We start from the raw sequence: 23314 nt of genomic DNA, 5'->3' as shown, positions 1-23314 counted from the left end.
AGCCTGGTACCTTTCCTGGGCTGTGGCCTCTGCTGGCCTCCTGGCAGGGAGCGCGCTCCCCGAAGATACATTAGCGGAGCCATCCCTAGATGGTACTCCAGAGCCCGGTGAAAATAACCCTTCTGGGCATTCGTTCATTCCCACGTGCATTCATTCAGAGTGCTTCGCCCTCCATTAGGGCCCACCGTCACATATGACTTTGTCACTCACATGGCTCCGGTGTCACTCAGAGAAGGAAATTAGATTTCCCCAAAGGCCAGATTGGGGGGTCAGGAGGGCAGGCTGATGAAGCACTGGTAAGTAGTCTGATAATAGCTTTGAAATATGCAATAGAAACCTGAAGGAGTGGGTCCCATCCTCCCTGCTCCGTCCCCCTCCCCTCCCCCCCTCCACACACAAGTCTAGTAGCAGGTTAGGAGCTATACCTAGCTGGTCATTTTCCTTTCCCAGGCTAGGGTATCCAGCTGGACATAGAAGCCCAGGGGGTTTAAAGCCTTACATATGGCAGTCACGCCAATGTTGCTCTCTGTCAGCGTAGACTCCACGTTTATCCTTGGCCGCCCTGTGCCTCTCTGGGAGAAGTTGGGGAAAGCAATGGGACATTGAATGAGGCCAAGACCCTTCTGGGTGCTGCAGCGGGATTGCAAGACACTGGGCCTGGGGACTGTGCAGCCTTGGAAGTTACCTCACTACTTTGCACCTGCATTTCTTTCATCTGTGTGATGGGGGCAATGATCCCAGCCCCTTGGCCCTCCTAAGGTCACTGGGAGGATTCAAGCAGGTCACGTTTGTGGAAGCAAGGGGTACGATAACAGCCCATGCCCACTGGCTTCTCATCACATGCCAGGCACTGTTCTAATTTCCGTTTTATAAAATTTCCCAAGGCGCAGGAGAGTTAAATGCTTTGCTCAGAGTCACACGACAAGTACGTAAGAGGGCATGGAGTCGTTGTCTGCCTGCCCCCAGTGCCTAACCTTTGAATTACTATACTAAATCCTGCTTTCGATTTCAGCCGTGTGACCCTGAACAAGTCATTTCCCTCTCTGGCCTTCCTGAGTGCCTTCTGAAAATGACAGGCTCGGCCTGGATCTGTGTGGGAGTCCTTTGAAGCTTCCGATGGCTGGGCATATTCTAAAATCAAGGACACATATCCATATAGCACCCTATAGCCCATTCGTCCTCCAAGTCTGACCTGCCTTGGCATGGAAAGGACTTGGCATGTGCAAAACGAACTGAGAAAGTGTGTGGGCGGAGCAAGCAGATTGTAGCACACAGCTCCGCAGCAAAGCTGAGCCTGCCTAAGTGGGAAATGGATGTTGAAACACAAAGGCAGTTAGCGGGGTCCTTGGAGGTTTCAGCAGGATGCAATTATGGTCCTTAAAAAAAATTTAGAAAGGCTCACATATGTTTTTGAGCAAACTTAACAGATGCCCGGATGTCATGTCTGTATTCTTTAGGGAGTCTTGAATGCTTAATTTTCCACAGCAAGTTTGCACACAGTACACTGGAGTGACCCACTGCAAATCGATTCCTAGGGTGCCATTTAATGAAAGTGTTCATCGATGATTCAGATTAATAATCTAAAAGCCTCTATAGAATGACTACAACTTCATTTCTGCCCTCTCTGCTCCACGTCTGATGCATGAGGTAGACGGCCCTCTCTGTCGTTGGAGTGTCATGGGGCCTCTTGGGAAAGAAAGCCTTAGCTAGCCCTGCGAGCAGGGGTGGGCAGCACCGTGTGGCCTGGTCCCTTTCTTGGTGCCATGCCATCGTCTTTGCGAATGTTGGTGCCTTTCTTAGCGATTTCCTTTGAACAATGGGATAGAGACATGCAAGACAGTTCGCTGGTGCCTTTTTGTAGAATCAAGTGCACATCGATTCGAAACAATGCCCAGCTAAGGTGGTGCGAGGGCCGTCTCCTTACCCAGCATCCTCTAGCCACAGACGTCTCTGGGGAAACCCATGCCTCGCCCACGGGTTGGTTGAGCCGAGTCAGCGGTCACATCAGGAAATCGACAGGCAACAAGTGCCGTTTTCTTGGGCAGGTCCCTCGGCATCTCTCTCTCTTGCTGGAGTTCTCTCACCTGCCCGGTGCAGTTCCATGGAATCGTCCTGATCAAGTGGCTCTTGTGACTAAGGGTTTCCTGGTTAACAATACACTGTTGCAGGTGAGGGAAGACAGAAGCTTTGCGCAGGTCTGGTTTGGACAGAATGTCAGCCTCCGCCTCTGCATATCCCTGCATAACTTCAGAGCCACTGATCGGCCCTCCTCCCCCGACGGGCCCTCTCGTCGGCCTGTTGCCCACATCCCATGAAGGTGCTAGTCGCCCCGGTGACCCCTCCTTTGCCGAACCTGCTGAAGAAGGTGCTCTTCACATTTTCCTGTTGCAGCGATGACCAGTTTGACCAGCCATCGGTGAAGGTGGCAGGAGGAAATGGTTAAGTCTTCCGATGGATGGGACACGCTCTTTTCACTGGGCTGATTGTGGGAGATGGGAGAAGAGAGGCCACCGCATGGTGACATTTTGCTCAGCCAGTTTTTGTCACTTCCCACAGCAGACGCTGCGTCTCATCGCTCCATTCTGCTGCTGTGCTCGTGGGAGCATGCCATCCGAGACGGATGATGCTGTGCAGCCAAGGCTACGAGGGCACAGCGTGGTGACAGGCGCCCGTCCATCCCTCGAATGGAGCATACATATAGCATGGTGCGGCATACAGGCACACCTCGGCGACACTGCAGACGCCGTTTCGGAGTACCGCAGTAATGGGAATATCGCCCTCGGGGGTCAAGTGGACATTTTCTGGGGGGTTTCCCATCACCTAGAAAGGTTCTATTTTCACTGTACCATCATCTGTCGGGAGCCCTGGTGGTGTAGTGATTATGCACTGGCGGCTTAGCCATCTGGGAGCAGTTTGAAACCACCAGCCACTCCTCGGGAAAAAGATGAGGCTTTCTCCTCCCGCCAAGGGTTCCAGTCTCGGGACCCCACGGGGGCAGTTCTACCCTGCCCTCCAGGGGGACTGTGAGTCAGAATCAACTTGATGGCGGGGAGCTGGGCTGGGTGTAATCGTCCCTTAGGTGTGCAATGGCAGTGTGAGAAAGTGTGACCTGTCACGAGGACTGCCAACACGTGACACAGACCCTGTTGCCGGTGGGGAAAGGCAGCAATGGACTTGAGAGGCCCAGGCCTGCCACAGGCCTTCCATCGGTACGAAGTGCCATGGCAGCAAATGCTGGAAAGCAAAGCGGGATCCAACGAGGCCACCTGCGTTTGTTAGGAGGTGAAGGAGGAGGGTCGTCCTCGCTTTCTTGGTGTCCTGAAATGGCCTGGGGGCTCGTCCAGTCCCAGGAGGCCTCTGAGCACTGAGTTGTGGATCCACAGTTACTTTGAAGGCTAAGTTTGCTGACAGTTAATGTTGGGGGGACAGGCACCAGGACATGTGCCTTCCAGGCTGTGGAAGAACAGCCAGGGAGGCTCCCCGGTTGGGGGAGGATTCCATGACATCCTCCCAACCCCAGGAAGCTGCTTACTTCTCAGCTGCATGGAACCTTGTGGAAGCCCCCATTTTACAGAGGGAGAGACTGGGCTGCTTAGGTGCCCAGGGACGTGCTCCGAGTCACACAAAGCGTCCATTGCTGTGACCTCTGTCATCACTGATGAGCAATGACAGAGAAGGGGAAGCAATTGCATTAGCCAAGGCGTGGGGCACTTTGTGTGTTGCCGACGCTGTGCCCAAAGCATCCCGTGTGAACGTTTATCTTAATCGGCATGAAAACAAGAACAACCTGGTAGACAGGTACTGTTTATCCACTTCATTTGATAGCTGGGTCCGGGTGGTTTGGGGAGACCCAGTCATTTTCGGAGGAGCCAGCATTCACACCGTGACTGGGCCCGGGTCCCCCTCGGACTGAACGTGGTTTCCCCTCTCCCCATTTTAGATGAGGAAACTGAGGCACAACGGGAAGCTACCTTGCGTCGTTCATGGAAATAGCATGGCTATTTGCTTTTCGTAGGAGCTCGCATTTGTCAAGGGTGTGCTAGGTGGCAGGCTTTGCGTCGTGTGCATTGTGGGAAGTCTTTTACTGGATTATCTTGGAAGCGAGGCTCTCCTGGGTGAGGGAACCAAGGGCTGGAGAGGCTAAGAGTTGCCAATCCAGCATCTCACCGTTCCCACGTCAGGATCCGCCTGAAGCAGTTCCACCCCACACCCCAGCTGTCCTCCTTCTCCTGTGACAGTGGCCTGGCCACTCTGTGACACCCGATTCCTGCGTCTCATGGAACCTCATGCTAACGCTGCCGGCAAGGCATGAGGACACCTGGATATAATCCTGGCACGCCCCCGAGGTGTCGTATGTGCTCTCAGGCGGGTCGCTTCCCCTTTAGTGTGCCTCAGTTTCCTTCTTAAAATTTTTTTTCCCAGTTTCCTTCTTTGTAGCAGAGAAGAGGGAGGTGTTGTTACCAACCATCAAATCCATTTTTCTCCCTGGAGCCACTGGCTGTGTTCCAACGGCCATCCTTTCAGTTAGCAGCCACGCATTGATTTGTTGCCCTTGCTCTACTGGGGCTTCTTCACAGAGGGGCCGAGTCCCAGTTGACACCAGGATCTCCGAGACCGGGGGTGTGCACGCACTTCGCTAACTGGAAAGGGCCGCACGAGGGATTCTCCTGATTCTTTCCATTAGGTCCCTTCATCCTCCCAGGTCTGGAAGCGTTCCCTCTTGCTTCATCGGCCCAGCCCGCCGCTGGACGGTCCACATTTGTTGCGAGTTAGATGACAGCTGGGTTTGTATTTTCTTTGGATGGAGCGTGGCCTGGATCCACAGCGGCTGTCAGCAAGACCCCTTTTCTAGCTGGCCCCAAGGGACAACAGAGCTGGCTGGACCGTGTTCCCTCCAGATGTCTGGGGTGGGGGGTGTACCCCCTCCGCCCGATGCTTGAGCAGGAACATTGGCTCCAAATGGGGGGAGGTTTTGTTCCAACTCCTGCCCCAGTTTCATGAGACATCAGAGAGACCCACCCCGGCGAGGTAGCGATAACCGAGGTAGCGTCCATCAGCAGTGCCTTCTAATCATTTCTCAGCCTGGGACTACCTGGGCCACTGGGATTTCTAGGAAAAATTCATGTCACCCTGAACTAGTCTCAAGGGGTTCTTGTTTTGTGCAGAGCAGATGGAGGTAATTTTTTCTTTCTCTAGTCTGCTTCCTGATTTTAAACCCACCAGTACCGACTTCAGGAGCCCTGGTGGCACAGTGGTTACGAGTCATCTGTGATCTGCAGGGTCTGAAGTTTGAAGCACCAGCCACTCTGCAGGAGAAAGATGAGGCTTTCTATTCCAATACAAAGTCCAGTCTTGGAAAGCCCCTGGGGCCGTTCCACCCTGCCCTGAAGGGAGGGTCATTTGCTAGGAGTCAGAATGGACTGGATGGACATGAGGTGGGGAGGAGTACCTGATTTAAGGACCGTACTGGACCCATGGACTACCTGCTGGCCCACTCACCACAAGGTCAGTCGTTTGAATCCACCAGCTGCTCCATGGGAGAAAAATAAGACTTTTGGCTCCCTGAAGATTTCCCATCTCAGAAACCCACAGGGGCCAGTTCTACTCTGCCCTATTGGGTCGCTAGGAGTCAGAATCGACTCGTCGGCAGTGAGTGAGTTGAACACCTAATTCTCTCTAAAGTCTGGGGAGGCAGAGACCTCATGCAAGAGCCTGTTGTTTGCTGGGGCACTCTAAGGCATTTACATGACCCCAAACCAATGACTCCGTGGCCCTGGACTTGTGGCAGCCCCACGTGTTACGGAGGAGAACTGCGTCAAGGGGTCTTGATAGCCATCATCTCAACGGAAGCAGACCACTAGGCTGCAGGGTAGGCAGGAACCACCGCCTTAGGTCAGCGGTCGAGTACAAACTGCCTCCGGTCCCTATCATTCCCACAGAGTCAGATCACTGCCTCCTTGAAACGCACCCACTCTATCGCCCTTTCCCCCTTCTTCTCAACCCTTGGCTCCTCCTCTTCACCTGGAGGGTCCCAGGACCCCATCTTTAGTCCTCTGTTCTCGTCTCTAGAACTCAGTAGGCTATCTGTCCCAACGGCTTGGCTTTTACTTCATCTCCGTGCTGATGAGGAGCCCTGGCAGTGCCATGGTTAAAGCACTCAGCCTCCAACGGAAAGGTTGGGCTTCAACCCCACCAGCGGCTCCATTGGAGACAGATGTGCAGCCTTGGCAACCCTACAGGGCAGTTCACCCTGCTCTCCCGGGTTACCAGCCATCAGCATCCTTTTGGTGGCCAGTGGTTGGTTTGGGGGTTTTATGATGATGGCTCCTGAATTTCTGCTTCCACGTCCAATTCCACACCTGTGCTCAGGTTCCTGAGCCCCACCTGGAAGCTTCAAGGGGGTCCCTCCCACCTTTTCTCCTGCCTCCCACCCACACTCTCCTCCAGCCACACTGGCCCTGCCAAGCCTGTTACTATGACAAGGTCTTCACATCTGCTGTTCTCTCTGCCTGGACAGGGTTTCCCCTAGAATGCTCATGGCTGCCTCACCCCCTTCATTCAGGTCTCTGGTCATCCATCCTCTCCTGAGAGATCCATGTGGACCGCACCCTCTAAAAGAGCCCCTCCAGGGCCCACTTCCCCAACTCTCTCTCTGTATGCCCTCTTTGTTGTGGTGGGTTTTCCATAGCACATACTCTACATGAAAGGACATTGCCTGCATGTACTTGTTTATTGGTTATTTCCCAGCTCCGTGAAGGCAGGGTGTGGTTGTGTGCACCCTGTCACTCCAGTGTCCAGCATGTGGCTGAGAGCCAATGGATATTGGCTGTGTGTGTTGTATAAATGGATACCACGAGGAGGTGTTAGCTCCCCAGTGTGCGCACTGGTGGTTCAGTGGTGGAACTCTCGCCTCCCATAGGGAGACCCAGATTTGATTCCTGGCCCATGCCTTCAGGCACAGCCGTCATTCATCTGTCAGTAGGGGCCTCTGTGATGCTGCCCAGGTTTCCTTAGGGCTTCCAGACTAAGACAGGCCAGGAAGAAAGGCCTGGAATCCACTTCTGAAAGACAACCTTATGGATCATGGGGATGGTACAAGGGGTCGTCATGATTTGGGGGCCCACTTGAGGGCTGCTAGCCACGGCAGTGACACCACTGATTCAGCACTACAGATGAGGAGATGGAGGCTAGAGGTTATAATACTCTTCAGCTCACACATTAGCATGTGGGAGAGATAGGACTCAGGCCAGCTCAGACCCCAACACACATGCTCTCCCCGCCGCCCCACCCCACCCCCTAGAGTTGTTTGCATCTTGTGCTGAGCTGTTTATTGAAAGGCTGGGGATTCAAATTCACCCACAGGTGTTGAGAAGAAAGGCCTGGCGATCTGCATGGCAATATCAGTGACAAAACCCCTATGGAACACAGCTCCACTCTAGCACACGGAACTGCCACAATCAGAGTCTGCTCACCAGCAACGGCTTTGGCATTTTGCTAGGCAAAAAGGCTGTGAGTTGTTCTGATAATAAAGTATAATTTATAGTAAGTTGGAACAACCTTTCTCAGTTGTCCAATCACACAATTCTGTGTGTGCATTTCAGAGCCGTTGCGATGCAAAAGCACCCGACAGCAACAGCACGACCATGCCTTAATGACCATATGTTTGCCACGCCTGTCACCAGTCTGTCCTCCCGAAACACATGTTTTTCTGACTTGAAGCATAATCTGTTTCCTTGTTATTTATTATGTATACACCAACTTGGCACCCGTACCTGTTTCTCAGCTCCAGTAGACGACGATTTCACATAAGAATCTAAGTACCAGATGCGTCCAATGACAGCTTTACGTGTTGTTGTGGTTAGGGTTGGTTCTGACTCATAGCGACCTTGTGTACAACACAACGAAGCACTGGTCCCGTGCCATCTGCCCAGCGCTTCTAATGGTGAGCCCATTGACGCAGCCACTGTGGCCATCTGTTTGCCAAATGCCTTCCTCCATGTCACTGCCCTGCTACTTTACCAGGCACGACGTCCTTCTCCAGGGCCTGGTCTCCCTGATCACAGGAGATGAGGTCTCAGCATCCATCCTTGCCTCTACAGAGAATTCTGGCTACACTTCTTCCAAGACAGATTTTTCTTTCTTTTTTTTTTTTATCAAGATATATTTATTGAGGGATTTTTGTTGTTGTTGTTTTGTGTTTGTTTTTCATTTTTTAACAATTTATTGGGGCGCATACAATTCTTATCACAGTTTATACTAATACATACATCAATTGTATAAAGCACATCTGTACAGTCTTTGCCCTAATCATTTTTTTCTCCTCTTTTCTTTTTTTACATTTTATTAGGGACTCATACAACTCTTATCACCATCCATACATATACATACATCAATTGTATAAAGCACATCCATACATTCCCTGCCCCAATCATTCTCAAGGCATTTGCTCTCCACTTAAGCCCTTTGCATCAGGTCCTCTTTTTTTTTTCCCTTCCCTCCCCTTTCCCCCCTCCCTCATGTGCCCTTGGTAATTTATACATCGTTATTTTATCATATCTTGCCCTATCTGGAGTCTCCCCTCCCCCCCTTCTCTGCTGTCCCTCTCCTAGGGAAGAGGTCACATGTGGATTCTTGTAATCAGTTCCCCATTTCCAACCCACTCACCCTCCACTCTCCCAGCATCGTCCCTCACACCCTTGGTCCTGAAGGTATCATCCACCCTGGACTCCCTGTACCTCCAGCCCTCATATGTACCAGTGTACAGCCTCTGTCCTATCCAGCCCTGCAAGGTAGAATTCGGATCATGGTAGTTGCGGGGAGGAAGCATCCAGGATCTGGGGGAAAGCTGTGTTCTTCATCGGTACTACCTCACACCCTAATTAACCCATCTCCTCGCCTAAACCCCTCTATGAGGGGATCTCCATTGGCCGACACTTGGGCCTTGGGTCTCCACTCTGCACTTCCCCCTTCATTTAATATGGTATATATAAATACATATATACATATACACATATATACACATACATACACACATATCTTTTTTTTGCATGATGCCTTATACCTGGTCCCTTGGCACCTCGTGATCGCACTGGCCGGTGTGTTTCTTCCATGTGGGCTTTTTTGCTTCTGAGCTAGATGGCCGCCAAGACAGATTTTTCATAGAAGGTTTTAAAAACAGTGGTCTATTTTTAAAAAACAAAAACAAACCCATGTTGTTGTATTCACCGAAGGATGGTCGGGTGTCATGCCGGGCGTAGTGACAGGGAGTGCCCCCGTTGAGTGTATGATCACAGGGACACATGCATTCTCAGGTGACGCTCGTGTCAGGAGCACCCTCAGGTACTTGTTTCACGTTGGCAGAAACAATCCCTTGTTTTGAGCCTTTGTACTGTAAATAGACAAGTATAGTTTCTGTATCCATCTCTTCATCCACTTAGGAAGGAAAACCTCAGAAACCCAACCAGAATGGGCAGGGCTAGATCAACTCCCTTTAAAAAATCACGTGTCCTTTTGATTTTAAGGAGGCTGCTGTGGTTGGTAGCAGCGCTTGTGTTGACGCATGGGCAGCCCAGCCTGCACTCTGTGGTTGTGCTTCAGTGACTGGTGTTTCAGAAGTGAATCGCCAGGTGTTTCTACGGCACTTTGGTGGGTGGACTCCAATCCACCACTTAGTTAGTAGCCAGGCATGTGAACTGGTTTGTACCGACCAGGAACCCGCCATTCCAAACCCACCGCCATCGAGTCAATTCTGACTCAGAGTGACCCTGTGTACGTACGGTTTCTGAGGTTGTACATTTTCACAGGAGCGGATAGCCTCATCTTTCTCCCATGGAGAGAGGCTGGTTGTTTGAACCAGCGACCTTGTGGTTAGCAGTTGGACGCCTTACCTGATAGCACCACCAGAGATCCTTCTAAGAAGCTCAAGTCCTGGAAAGATCTTGTTCCCACTATGGGAGTATAGCCTTCCCTCCCTAGTTGCCAGTTTGGCCCCCATCATATCACCTGTTTCTCCTGTGAGGTTTTCTCTTCCCTTTGGATCTTAGGCTTAGAACCCCAACTCGTTACTAAGACCTGGTTCCACCCCCATCAGATTCACAGTCCTTTAGCCACGAAGGACCAGCTTTGGTTGTATCGACCCATGCTGGTAAGAAACCCCGGTCACCCTGTGGATTAAGCATTGGGCTCCTAATCAAAATGCCAATGGGTCAGACCCACCAGCTTCTCTGTGTGAGCAGGCTGTGGCTCTCTGATATCGTAAAGATTTGCTGTCCCCGACACCCGACATAGAGGGTTGCTATGAGTCAGAATAGATTAACTGGCTGTGTTAGTCTGGGTACTTTAGAGAAACAAGTCCTTAGAAACTCACATGTATAAGAGAGAGTTTTACATAAAGGATAAGTGCAAATCAAGAAAACATTGCAACCCAGTGCTGCCCAAGCCCATAAGTCCATCATTAGTCCATATGTCCGACACCAATCCACAAAGTCCTCCTCCATCTCACAAAATACACGCAATGATGCCGACTGCAGGAGGAAAGCTGAGTCAGTGAATGTGTAAGCATGTCAGCGCTGGCAGGGGTCTCCACACAGGTGCTCTAGCACCCAGGACTGCATTGGGGTAGGTCCATGTGCTTTCTCTTTGGGGATGTCTTGCATAAAGTGAGCCTTGCCAGCTGAAGCAGGGAACTGGCTAAGGCAGCTGTACCCTAGTCTGACCATCAGAAAGCAAGAGACCCGAGAACTAGAAAGGTGAGGCTCACTGAGCCATTTATCTCTCGGTCCTTCAATTAGCCCCACATGTGTTTATTGGCCAGGTTGGCACAATAAACTAACTACTTCACTGGCCGTGGGCTTTGTTTTTGTTTGTGGCTCCTCCTAGTGAGATGCTGGGTCCCACCTGGCTTCTCACTGGCATTCCTACCGGGCACGGGCCAGCCTCCCAGCAGGTCAAGGACACAGATGCCCTTCTGTTGAGCCACACTGAAAGTCCCTCAAGGGCAATGGCAGCTTCCTATGCCCCAGGCTGAGCACCCACAGCCTCTAAGTAAATGCACCTTCACCCAACCTCTTAGTTTGTGCCACCTGAGGATTCCCATCACACTTATCAGATCTCAGGTCCAGATCCAAGCTCTCTCTCCCATGAGGTGATGGTGAGAGCCCTCTGTAGGACCACTGTCTCCTGCTGCCCACTCACGGCCAGTGAGCTGAGGCTGACTCCTAACAGTCCCTATAAGACAGCAGAATTGCCTCATAGGCTTGCTGAGGCTGCAGATCTTTATGGAAGCTGGTCTGCCTCATCTTTATCCCACAGAGCCATTGGTGGGGTCAAACCCCTGACTTTTGGTTAGCAGCTCAACACCTAAACAACTGAACCACACCTTTCCTCCCTGGTGCAGTCACTCAAAATCATACCTGTCTCAATGTAGGCCAGACGTGTTGTGGATACAGACCAGGAAATGGAGCGGGGCCGGGAGATTGCCCTACTCCTGTGCCCCTCTCCCTTCCATTCCAGCAAAAAGTCTTCAATTCTTCTGGACGGTTCTCCTCCTGCTGCTTGGAATTTCATTATCTGCCTTCCCTGCTCCCTGTCTCAGCTCTTGTTCTTTATCCGTCTGAATTTACTGTTTTCCTCGATCCTTCTTCTTATTAAATTAGATATTAGAAATATCCATCAGCTCACAAGGTTCCAGGGCCCAGGCTGTCGAGTCTGTGTACAAACAGCTGGATGCTCCAGCTCCTGTGGACCTGGATTTATCTGCAGAATTACACGAACGCCTCTTGCTTTTATCTTCGCAGGTTTTCAGATCCTGTCATGCCGCCTAATAAAACTCCACACTCCCTGGAAGGTCTCCCCAACAGAATCGCATATTGTGATCACGAGCCATTCCTCTAGCTCTTGATTTTTTATCTTCTGTCTGGGGGCAATCGTGCGTGCGCGCGCAGTGTGCATTTATGATCCTTTTATTAGACGTTCCTTACGAGATCTGTTTTTATTAAAAACACAGATATCACTGTAAATATCTTGGTAGGGAGGTGATGGGTTTCAGGAGCAATTTGGCAGAAGGATTCTGCATCTATGGGCTTCCCTGGTTGAATGGCACAATATGGCCATGGACTTTTTCCTTACAGAAAGCATCAATTCTCTTTCAGATCGCACGTGACAGCTAAGGTCTAGCTTGTTGAAAGCCTGGCATGTCCCAGGGTCTAGGGCAAGTTGACTGTGAGATAATGTTAAGAAAAACCGCGTTTCCCATGCTCTGTAGTTATTCCTGACTCAAAGGTGTTTCTGCTTGTGCACTTCTGGTTATACGAGCCAACACATCCCCTTGCTGTTTCAAGTAAGTTGAAATGTTTGTTTGCTTGCTTACTTGCTACCCAAAGCATCCTATTCAGTAAAGTCAGGTAAAACACGGACGCCTTTTGGTGGTTTACAAAGCACCTACACGTCAATCATCAGTTATGTCATCATTTCAATCTCACTGCAGCTGAGGGAATGTGGAAGGACTGTGCCTAGTGCCTTCCCATTCCTCCGCACCTTTGCCTTAGCTCTGCCTCCAACTGGAGGCCTCCGATCCATCTTGCTCATGGGTTAATCTCCAACTCATGCCCCGTGTCTGTTCTTCCTGCTTCCTGGCAGATGCATGCCCTTCCCTGCCTCTGCAGTGCCCTGTCCTATACCATGTTTGCCCTACTCTCCGCGTTTGACTATTTGCATGCCTGACACTCCTCATCTGGCCAGGAGCCCGGTGTGTGTGTTGGGGGTGGTGGTGGTGGTGTTTCACTTCTTACTGTCGTATTCCTAGTACAAAGGAATATGCCCGACACACATGATGGTCAACTGGTGAACAGACAAAAGAATGACTGGGGATTTCAAGCTTGGTTAGAACATAGGACTTGGAGTTGGCAAACGTCTCAAGCAATGGCGTTTGAGACAGAACATCACACCGAGAAGATTCTCAGGCCCTGGGGGGTGAGGGTGGGGGCATCAAAAGACCCTCCTAGGCAGGCCAAGGCAAGCCCCAACTTCTCAGAGTGACGGACCTGCCCTTCCACTTAGACACCCAGCAGTCCATTCTGGCTGCTGTCAGGGAGGGAGGAGGGAGGTGGGCTGGACGGGCTGGAGCGGAGAATGACATGATGTATGGACAACAGCCCTGCGGATAGACGAAGGAGGCGAGGCCTGGAGGGGGCAGGTGGAGGATCAGAGGAGGCAGCGCTTGACAAGGCAAAGCTGTCTGGGGCCTGAACAAACAGCTCGTCTCCCGGGAGCGGCGAGGGGCTGTGCGGAGCGTGTGTGAGACCAGCCCATGTGCGGCGAGGTGAGACGGCAGGCACACACTCATCTGACTCTGCCTTGGCGGTCAGCACGTGCCCCCGGGATGCCATGGGCGCTTTCTGGCCAGCAGGAAACAGGGCCTGGGCATTCGGGGTGCCTGCTTTGTTGCCACATCCACTCATCAATGCTTTTGGGGGGTTGTTTTAGTCTTCTCTAGGTTTAGTCCTTGCTCAGTGGGGTCTATGACGCACCCCCCGCCCCCAGCCTCCCTCTGCCTGCAGCTGCCCGTCAAACCCCGAGAGGCACCTTATCAGTCCCCTGGCAGACACGCGCGCGGAATCCCTGATAGAGGCCCCTTGCAGAGTCAAGTCGGGTGCACCTTTCCGAAGAGTACCGCAGGCTCTTTGCTGTCAAAGGGCTGGGCTTTGGAAATGGCGAAGATGAGCAAGTTGGGTGACGGGAGCCAGGGGAGTTACTGCGGGCCAGGATGCACGCTTCTTACAGCCCACTCGGTCTCCCGGAGCGTCTGCCGTGAGGGCGTTTTCAGAGGGGTTTCTCGGCTATGAAAGAATCCACGATCAACACGCAGGCACGCATCCTAGGCGTTACTGGAGAGCTTCTAGCGTGTAGACACCTGGCCCCAGCAGGCAGGACCATGTCCAGTCCCAGCCCCAGGCTCAGTAGTGCGTCTCTGCCCTCGAGAGGCGATGACTGGAGGCTACGGAGGCCCATGGGCCTGAGTCCAGGTAGGGGCTTCACCCTGGCTAGCAGTGAGATCCTTGAATCCTTTCCCCAGCGGCACGTGTGGGGAACAGGGTCCAGGAGGCTTGCTGGAGGTGCTGCTGTCCAAGTCGAGACTAGGTGGAGGATGGGTTGGTACTGGCCAGAGGACTCTAGGTGAGCAGCCTGCTCTGCTCCATGGATACAGGTGGAGAGGAGGTCGGGAAGCCTCAAGGTCACATGCACTGCATGGAGCACAGTGGTAATCATGACCTACGGTGGCACCGTTCAAGGAATAAGACAGTGAAAACACCAGTGGGGGCCAGTAGCTGGAGCCAGGCTGCTGACTCAGGGGTGGGCCTGGAGGATGATGAAGCCCTGCAATAGTCAGGAGACCTTCAAGTGTGTGAGCCAGAAGGACATGTCCATCCTCTTTTCATTTCCTGGTTGTGTTCTAGGGCCAGCTCCTGAGTGGCTGTTACCCGGGTCTGGGCAGAGAGGGGAGAAGGAAATAGGGTGGCAACCCCAGCTCTGCCCCATACCCGCTGTGCCCAGCCACCTCCACTACCCCAGCCTTCTCTCCTCCAGCGTCCCTCCCGGGAGCTGACCGGGGCCCCGTGGATGCTTCTCAGAGGGTTTTCTGTGTCTCACTTCAGACTGTCTGCCTTGCCCTCGGCTACACCAAGACCCGCAGCCTCCTTCTCGTGCTCCGTGGTCATAGAAGTGCTCAGGCCACAGTGCCAGCAGGACTTTCCTGTGAAGTGCTCTCGGCCTCCACGGGCCCAAGGATTGGACCAGCACTTTCAGGAAACCCAATCCACTAACACCTGCATTGTTGTAGCCCTTGTTGTTGTTAGGTGCTGTCGACTGGGATCCAACTCATGTGGACCCTCGGGGTGGGGGTGGTCGAACCTCACCTGAGGCCTTCCTAGGCTGCCGTCTTCACAGGAGCAGGCTGTTAGAGCTTTCCTCCTGAGGGGCGGCCAGCGGGTTCGAACCACTGACATTTTGATCAGCAGCCAAGAACTTCACCGTGGTGCTACTAGAGTGTCTAAAATGATAGATAGCTGATATAGAGAGCTAGCAGCCATCACCACAGGGCCTGACCCTAATGTGATCAACATGCTTCAGCCCATCGGCATGGCCAAGGCACCATGCTTTCTCACAAGGGCTGCCCTTACCCTGGCCCGTTCTGGCCCTCAGCTTCCCCACACATGATGTCCTCCTCTAGGGATGGATTCCTCCCGATGACATGTCCAGGGAGCCCTAGTGGCCTGGTGCTTACTCATTGGGCTGTTAACCACACGGTCAGCAGTTGGAAACTACCAGCTGCTCTGCAGGGGAAAGATGGGCTTTTTACTCCGAAACAGAGCTGCAGTCTCAGGAAGTCACAGGGGCAGTTCGACTCTGTCCCATGGGGTCACTCCGAGTTGGCACCAACTCGATGGTCGTGAGTGTCAGACAGTCATCTGTGGTGATCCACAAGGTCTTACTTGGCTAGCTTTTGCAAGCAGCTCATTAGGCCCGTCTTTCTAGTCTTAGTTTGAAAACTCCCCTGGACCCTGTCCATGGTGGGTGGCCCTTCCTCTTTGTGAAATCTTGGTGGCTCAGCTGACAGGCTGCTGGTGCCTATAATTATAGATGGGTATAATATGCTCATATAATGAATAGCCGACGGGTGCAAAAGGGCCCGGTGCCACCCTGGCAGTGTTGACCTTTCAGGCTTGACCATACACCCTCCCTTTGGTACAGTCCGCCCTCCTGCCCTTGTTGTGTTGTGTTACGTGCAATTAACCATGGAAATGGTATCTTTTTATGCAAACAAATAAAACCAATAAATAATGGAGTCTCTCTGTCTTGTCAACAGTCTAGCCAGCCTTAATGAGATTTGAAGCCAGCCTGGCAGTGTTGATATCCGTCAAGCTTGTTACAGTATATTGTCTCCATCTTGGGTTTCCTTAGGCTACTGCTGTTCCTTTACATTAGAGAGATCATCCCCATGACTCTGCCGGTTTGGAGACACATTAGCTAGGAAGCGTGCTGGTCTAGGAGAATCGTCGTGTGCCTAAACAGTCCCTGGGATTCCCATGTCCTGTAAGTGCACGGCCACTCAGGAAGCGGCCTGCTTCTGAGTAGGCTACCGTGAGACTCGTGGGTGTGGAGAGGGAGGAGCACCTGGGACGGAGGGCCACAGGAAGTGACCGAGCCTTCAGTGTCATGGCGAAGCACTGGTGTGATGGACTGGGGCCCCCTGAGAAAGGAAGAGGGACCTACTGTCTGGAGGGTGGAGCAGTGGACCAGGAATTCTGCATGAATTATAACGCACAACTGATGGTGTTGCTTGCCTGCTTCTCCTCCACCGACTCCTTGTCACCTTTGCAAAGTGCTCAGGCTCTGTGCCCAAATCAAACCCACTGCCATCAAGTCAATTCCACCTCCCACAACCAACCCTGTGGGGGGCTTCCAAGGACTTCCGTCTATGGGAAGAGTCTCATCTTCCTCCTGAGAGCAGCTGGTGGGTTTGAACCACCAACCTTGGGGTTAGCACTTATCCCACAATGCCACCAGTGCAGAAGGCTAGATATTGAAAGCCAGCAGCTGTCCTGAATTCTAGGGATTCCGGGATTCCTGGTGAACAGGACTTTGAGTGCTGAAACCAGGAAAGTCCCGGGCAGGCGGGACAAGTTGATCACACTCTACCAAGACGCAGCCCTGCCAGACTGTCCAGCGCTCTCTCTTGCTCCTTCCTCTCTGGAGCATCACGCCATCGCTCACTGCCCCTGAGTCAAGGCCAACTCCCACGGACCCTCTAGGACAGGGCAGAACTGCTCCTGTGGGTTTCCCAGCCTGTCAATTCGTTATGGGAGCAGAAAGCAGAGCAGCTGGTGGCTTTGAACTGCTGACCTTGCAGTGAACAGTCCAACCTGTGAGCACTATGCCATCAGGACTCCTGATGGAGTTTCCAATGGGTTGCACCATTGAATTCTTGCATCTCATCCTGACTCATCTCTGCTCACCCCCGGGCTCCCCCTAAGGAGTCCTGATGGTGCAGAGGTGACCACGTGGCTGCTAACCGAAAGGCCAGCAGTTGGAATCCACCCAGCAGCTCTGAGGGAGACAGACACGTGATTGGCATCAGGCTAGGAAATCCTATGAGGCATTTCTACCTTGTCACGTGTGTGTGTGTGTGTGTGTGTGTGTGTGATGTGATGTGACAGTACCTCACAACCATCTGCTCTCAGCACTACCCGAAAAGCCTGCCATTAGATCTCCCACAGTTCCTTTCACCTGGTAAGGTCCCAGTGAGATACCGTCTCATTGGGGGAGCCTTCCCGAACACCACAGTGGGGGAGTCCCTCTGCCCTGTGTCTCCCTCACAGCACTGGGAGCTCTGTGAGCGCAGGCGTGTGACTACATGTGTTCCTGGCCCCAGCACAATGACTGGACAGAGGGACTCACTAGATGGCAGGGACTCATTTGGTTTGGGTGTGTAAGTTAGGGTGAAGGTGGCAGGCTTCATCCTGGGTGCTGGTGAACCTTCAAGACGGGACAGGCAGTGGCTCGGCTCAGAGAATCCTCCTTTCCTCGGCCCCCACGGAAGCCAGCCCTGAATGGCCACGTGTGACCTTTGGCTGCCTGCAGCACGGCGGGAAGCCACCATGCCCCCGCCAGCCAACCTTGATGAATTGGAACCCCATGGGCGAGTCTAGCGCACACTCCGGCCAGATGCTGGCCTGGGCTTCCCATCAGTGACTTTCGCTCAGTGACAGCCCCAGGACACGTCTGTATCACCCTCCCACCTCCTCTTTACAGGGGAGGAGACTAGCAGAGCAGTTTGGCGCCTTCAAAGCACGTGACCCTTCAAGGCAGCGCTGTGCCTACCCTGCTTTTCACCGAAACAGCACATCCATAAGGTGGGTCCCAGGACTCGCCCCCTTTTCAGACAAGGAAGCACAGGCGCAGAGAGGCGGCGTGGCTGAGGAGTGTCAGCCAGGATTCAACATTTGGCCATCTGATTCGAAAGTGAGCACTCCTACCCGCTGACTTCACCGTCTCAAAAGGAGCCTTGGCGGCAGCCTGGTTACACTTTGGGCTACTACCCGCAGGCCAGTCAGAAAGCACCGGCTGTTTGCCGAAGACAGATGTGACGTCCACTCTCGTAAGGAATTACCGTCTCAGATGCCCACAGGGGTAATTGTACCCTGTCCTGGAGGGTGGCCATGAGCCAGATTCGACCTGGGGGCAGTGAGTTTGTACACCATCGCTGAGATGGCCAGCAGTGGCTGTCCAGCCCATTTCGGCTCATAGGGACCCGTGAGTCTCAGGGTCCAATGATGCTTTGAAGTCTGGATGGCTGATTCTCCCCGAGAAGGCCTTTCTTCCGAGGAGACTCTGGGTGGACCCACGGCTCCAGCCTTCCTGTGAGCAGCTGAGCACTGGACTGTTTGCACCACCCAGGTTCTGCGCTCAGTACCTTCTTAGCTGTCCTTACTGCTTTGCCCCCAGAGCCCCGAAGCTTGTGAGGGCAAAGCTGGTACCGGACCTAGGCTGCCTGACTCCCAGGTACATGCGAGGCTGAGTGAGGGTAACATCGTGTGTCAGTCCTGGTGGACTAGAGAAATAAATCCAGAGTCACTCATGTGTGTAAGAGAAAGATTTCTATCAAAGAGTAATTTTGTAATAAGAAAACATCCCGTCTCAGTCCAGATCAAGTCCGTAAGTCCGGTATTAGCCCATATGCCCAATACCAGTCTATAGATTCCTCTTCAGACTCACACAACATATGCAATGATTGCGGAATGCAGGAAGATCACAGGCCTGTGCGTCTTCTGGATCCAGTGGCGGTGGAAGCATTCTCAGCACTGGCGTGGGTCTCCACGTGGTTCCTCCAGCTCCCAGGGCTCTGGCTGGGATCAGTGTGGCTCCATGTGCCTTGCCAGTTGGAAGGAAAAGCAGAGAGAGTGTGTATCCCATCTCCTAGGAGGAAGACAGGAGTTCCCAGAATCCTTAGGAGAAGGTCACGCCCACCCAGAGGCCTCATTGGCTATGACCCAATTGACAGGCTAGACTCCACCCCTTCACTCAAGTTGACAGGAGATTATGTAACTGCCCCACATGGGCTCTTCCAGTTCACTAAGAATCCTGACAAGGAGCTGTGCGAACACACCAACATGTGGGTTCTCTTCTCTCCAGACACGCAGCCCCACGACATGTCTGCTTCCTTTACATCACCTTACAGGTAGGGTGCACGATCCCATCAAATATAGCAGGCTTGGCCCACACTCCCTGAGTCATCCTACCCATGATCCTAGAGGACTTAGAGGAGCCCAGATGACAGGAGCCGGAGTGCCGGAGTGGCTGTGTGGAGCAGACACCTTGACCCCAGCGCTGGATGTGCTGTCAGTGAGCAGGCAGCTGTCCCTGGATTAGGGCACTGAGATCTTGTACGGGCTTGCTATGGTTGTTCACTTACCCCAGGGAGCATAACTAGATAGCTTCTGCCCAGTGGACCCTGAGTCTGGCAACTTTCTACACAAACAGAAGCTGTAGAGCTCTTCAGAAGCAGAATGCCTCATCTTTGTCCCGTGGAGTGACTGGTGGTTTTGAACTGCCAACCTTGAGGTTAACAGTTCAACACTTAGTTGACAGCACCTCCAAAGTTCCTTGACCGGGCAGTAGACACCATTTTAAAACTCCCATGAATGATACCTTAGTTGCATACCCTGCCCCGGTGAATGGGGGCTGAAAAACTGGAAACAGCGCAGGCTTATGTGTCCGGCACAAATGAGTTTCCGCCCAGGCTGCCACATGGTGGTCTTACACCTCAAGCTCTCCCAGAATGAAGTGCAGATAAGGGCACTCTGTGGAGTTAGAGGTAAAGCAGCTATAGCCTACTGCTGCCGACTCGCGCGACGAATGCTCCAGGTTTTCCTTTCGCAGAGAGCATAGCTGTACCTTTGGTATCAAAACCTGAGACGTTTGCATTGCCGCTAACCTAGCCATCCCCACTTCCTGGGACCTGGTCGAAGGGAATCATCTTGGATGCTCGAAGATGCTCAAAGCGTTGGCTATTAAAATGTTTATCCGCGCGCTGCATGTCAGGGGAAAAAATTGGAAACAAGCTACACTTTCAGCAACTGGAAATTGGATAAATAAACCGTGATGCATCAATTCAATTGGAAGCCAGCCAGCCAATAAGCACTGTGTAAGAGCTGGCCGTGGGTGACATGAAACGATGTTCATCGTCAAGAAGCAGAAAGAGTAAATTACAGAAATGTATGCGGAACACGAACCCATGGGAAATATAAATAAAAGGACATCAATGAAAATAGAGGCAGAAGAAAAAGTTCGAAAGGCTATATACACAACTATATTGGCAGTGTTTATCTCTGGGGTGTGGTCTGATAGTGAGATATGTTTATTATTGTCTTGCCTGCATTTTCTAACCAAACCAAAACCAAACTCACTACCACCAAGCCGAATGTGACTCCCAGCCACCTTATAGGACAGAGTAGAATTGTCCCCATGGGGTGCTGTTTACAAATCAGGATTTCTTTGTTATACTAATTTGACCTGGCCTGAGTAAGGTGGGTCCTAAAAATAATCATTTCTGAGTTGTCAAGAAAGCAGATTAGACACAGGCATATACCCACTGAGGGAAGGCAGGTGCCACAGGAGATTATCTCCAAGCCAAGGAACCAGGAACACCAGGGTCTGCGTGTGAGGAAGGGACCGAAACTGCTGACACCTGGTTTGGAAATGCATTTTCTCAGAGCTCTAGAGGCTGTTCTTAAAAGCCATGCCCTGTGGTCTGTTTGCTACCACAGCACCAGGAAACAGACACCAGAATAGAAAATGCTCTTTATCCCAGGCAAACAGAAGGGAGGGGCTGGGGAGTTAGTGGGTGCTGAGCGATGCCAGCAGACAGTGGGAAGGCAGTCCCCGAGCAGGGGTTGAGGAGAGCGTCAGGGGCTTACTGCCAGCAGGGGCACTGACCCTTCCAACAGCGGGGATGATGGCTTGACCCTGTTCAGAATAGCAACTGTGGGTGGCCTTTATTTTTCTTCAAGCTTTGCTCTTAGATGTAACTTGACTTCCAGAGCATTTTTAAGACATTCAAACTTAATGTAAAAGAGTTTCATTCTCAGGAAAAAAGCTCCGTGGAGAAGGAAAGCTGGCTAGCAGTTGGCTCACTTAGGCAAATGCTAAGCATCATAGAAGGGTGCTGGGTGGCACTGCTGGTAAGAGCTGAAATGCTTACAGCGAGGCCTTTGTTCCAACCCACCAACTGACTCTGCCACTCGGACATGGTTCCCGAGACAGTGAATCTTGACAGGACCAAACAGCCTTGACTTTTCCCCTGGGAGCGGCTAGTGGGTTTGAACCACTGATCTTGCCATTGGGAGTCCAACACTTAGGGATAGCACCATCAAATATAAACTCATATTTGGAAAGTGAGACATAAGAGACATGTAAAGACACTGACATAATGATGACAAGTAGAAGCGAGACCTTGGAAACTCCAAGGGATCGGAAGGAAAGAAGTAGAGAGGGTTTTAGAAACAATGTATAAATCATTGTGTGTTTTAGAACATTTCACAATACAGTGGCCTATGAATGACATGTTGGAGAGTCTCCTGATAATGGGATACGTATGATGCCCCCTGGCCAGCAACATACAGCTCATCCTTGGCTGACCGGACTTTCTCCAGATGTTTCCAAATTCCATACCTACCTTAGATGGGATATCTGGAGTCTGCCTTCCTTGCAGTTGTGCCCCTTGGAGATGTTGACCACTGTCTGCTGATCCCCTTGCTCATCTTGAGGGTTTTACTGGCTCAGTATATAAACACCCGTGCGAAATGTATTCCATCTCAGAATCTGGTCTTCCAAGCTTCCTGCAATGTAATCTTCACAAGAAGATCCTGCTGCTGGGAGGCAGTCTGGGGAGGAGTGAGTGAGTGAGTGAGTGAGTGAGTGAGTGAGTGAGTGAGTGAGTGAGTGTGTGTGTGTGTGTGTGTTTGCCGGGTGAATGGCTGCTCTCCTAGTGACTTGTTTGGAGATAAACCTCCCTGGCCTGGGTGCACTAGAGCACGGAGCTCTACTAAGAAGGCCAAGAGCATTCACCTCGCAGGGCTACTGCAAAGGTTAAATACTACATCGTATGCAAGAGGACCAGCGCACGTAAACCCAAACATCAAACTCACTGCCTTCCAGTCGTTTCCAACTCATAGCGACCATATAGAACAGGGAGGGCCTGTCCCTGTGGGTTTCCAAGGCTGGAGCTTTGACTGGAGTGGAATGCCCCTCTTTCTCCGCAGAGTGGCTGATGAGCTCCAGCCCGGCTCATAAGCACTGTGCCACCAGGGCTCCTTAAGCGTACGTAGTAGGTGCTTTCAAATGTTTGTGGAACTCGGAGTGTTTGACGTTTTAAAGTTCACTGTACCTAGACATCCTATCTGTGCGCCTGTGGTCCAGACAGGTGACCCAGCCCTGCTGAGCTGTCCTGAAAACCTCCCGGCAGTCTACAGGGCGAAGTGTGGGTAGTGAGGGACTGACAGGTTTCCTTACCCACAGTCCACTGTGAGTTGCTCAGCCCAGGAGGCCGGTGGCCTGGAGGTTGGAGGTAGGACCCCGGTGCTCACTACTCTATGATGTTTTTGTCCCTCGGCCAGAGTTTTGCAATTTGAACAAACATCTTGGGAAACAAACTGAGGGAACCGAAGATTTCAGTCCACTTCACACACCTCCACCTGCGCATTGTCTGCAGCTGTATTGGAGAAAATAGCAACCGTTCTTGCCTCCAAGAATGCTTCATGCTTGGGGAGTGTGAGATCTATAACCGACAGTTACATATGTGGTGAGGCAGTGGCTAAGCCCCCGGCTGCCAACTGGGACGTTGGCGGTTCAAACCCACCAGCAGCTCTGTGGAAGGAAGACGTGACCGTCTCCTGTACAGGTTCACAGCCGTGGGCACCCCGGCGGGGGGGGGGCGGTACTCCTCTGTCCCAGAGGGTCAGTAGGAGCTGGCATCTACTCTGGGGCCGTGGGCTTGGTTTGGTTTGGCTCGGTTCTGAGATGTTGTAGTGAGTTTTCTGCGGGAGGAGGAGAGAGGCCCCTCACCCAGCCTGAGCGTAGAGTGACGACGATGGTGAATGAGCTTCAGGAAAGGGTCGCAAGAGGATTGGCATTACAGTTGATTAAAAAAAAAAGAGTTCTTCTAGGGCTGAGGAGAGTAAGAGGAGGTGACAGGAGATACCATATTGGGCACAAGGCGTTCAGGAAATGCGAGTTTTCAGAGTCACGGAGAGTGGGAACG

The sequence above is a fragment of the Tenrec ecaudatus genome, chromosome 4, assembly GCF_050624435.1.
Source record: "Tenrec ecaudatus isolate mTenEca1 chromosome 4, mTenEca1.hap1, whole genome shotgun sequence".
NCBI classification, from domain to species: Eukaryota; Metazoa; Chordata; class Mammalia; order Afrosoricida; family Tenrecidae; genus Tenrec; species Tenrec ecaudatus.
This window is presented reverse-complemented; position numbering follows the sequence as displayed.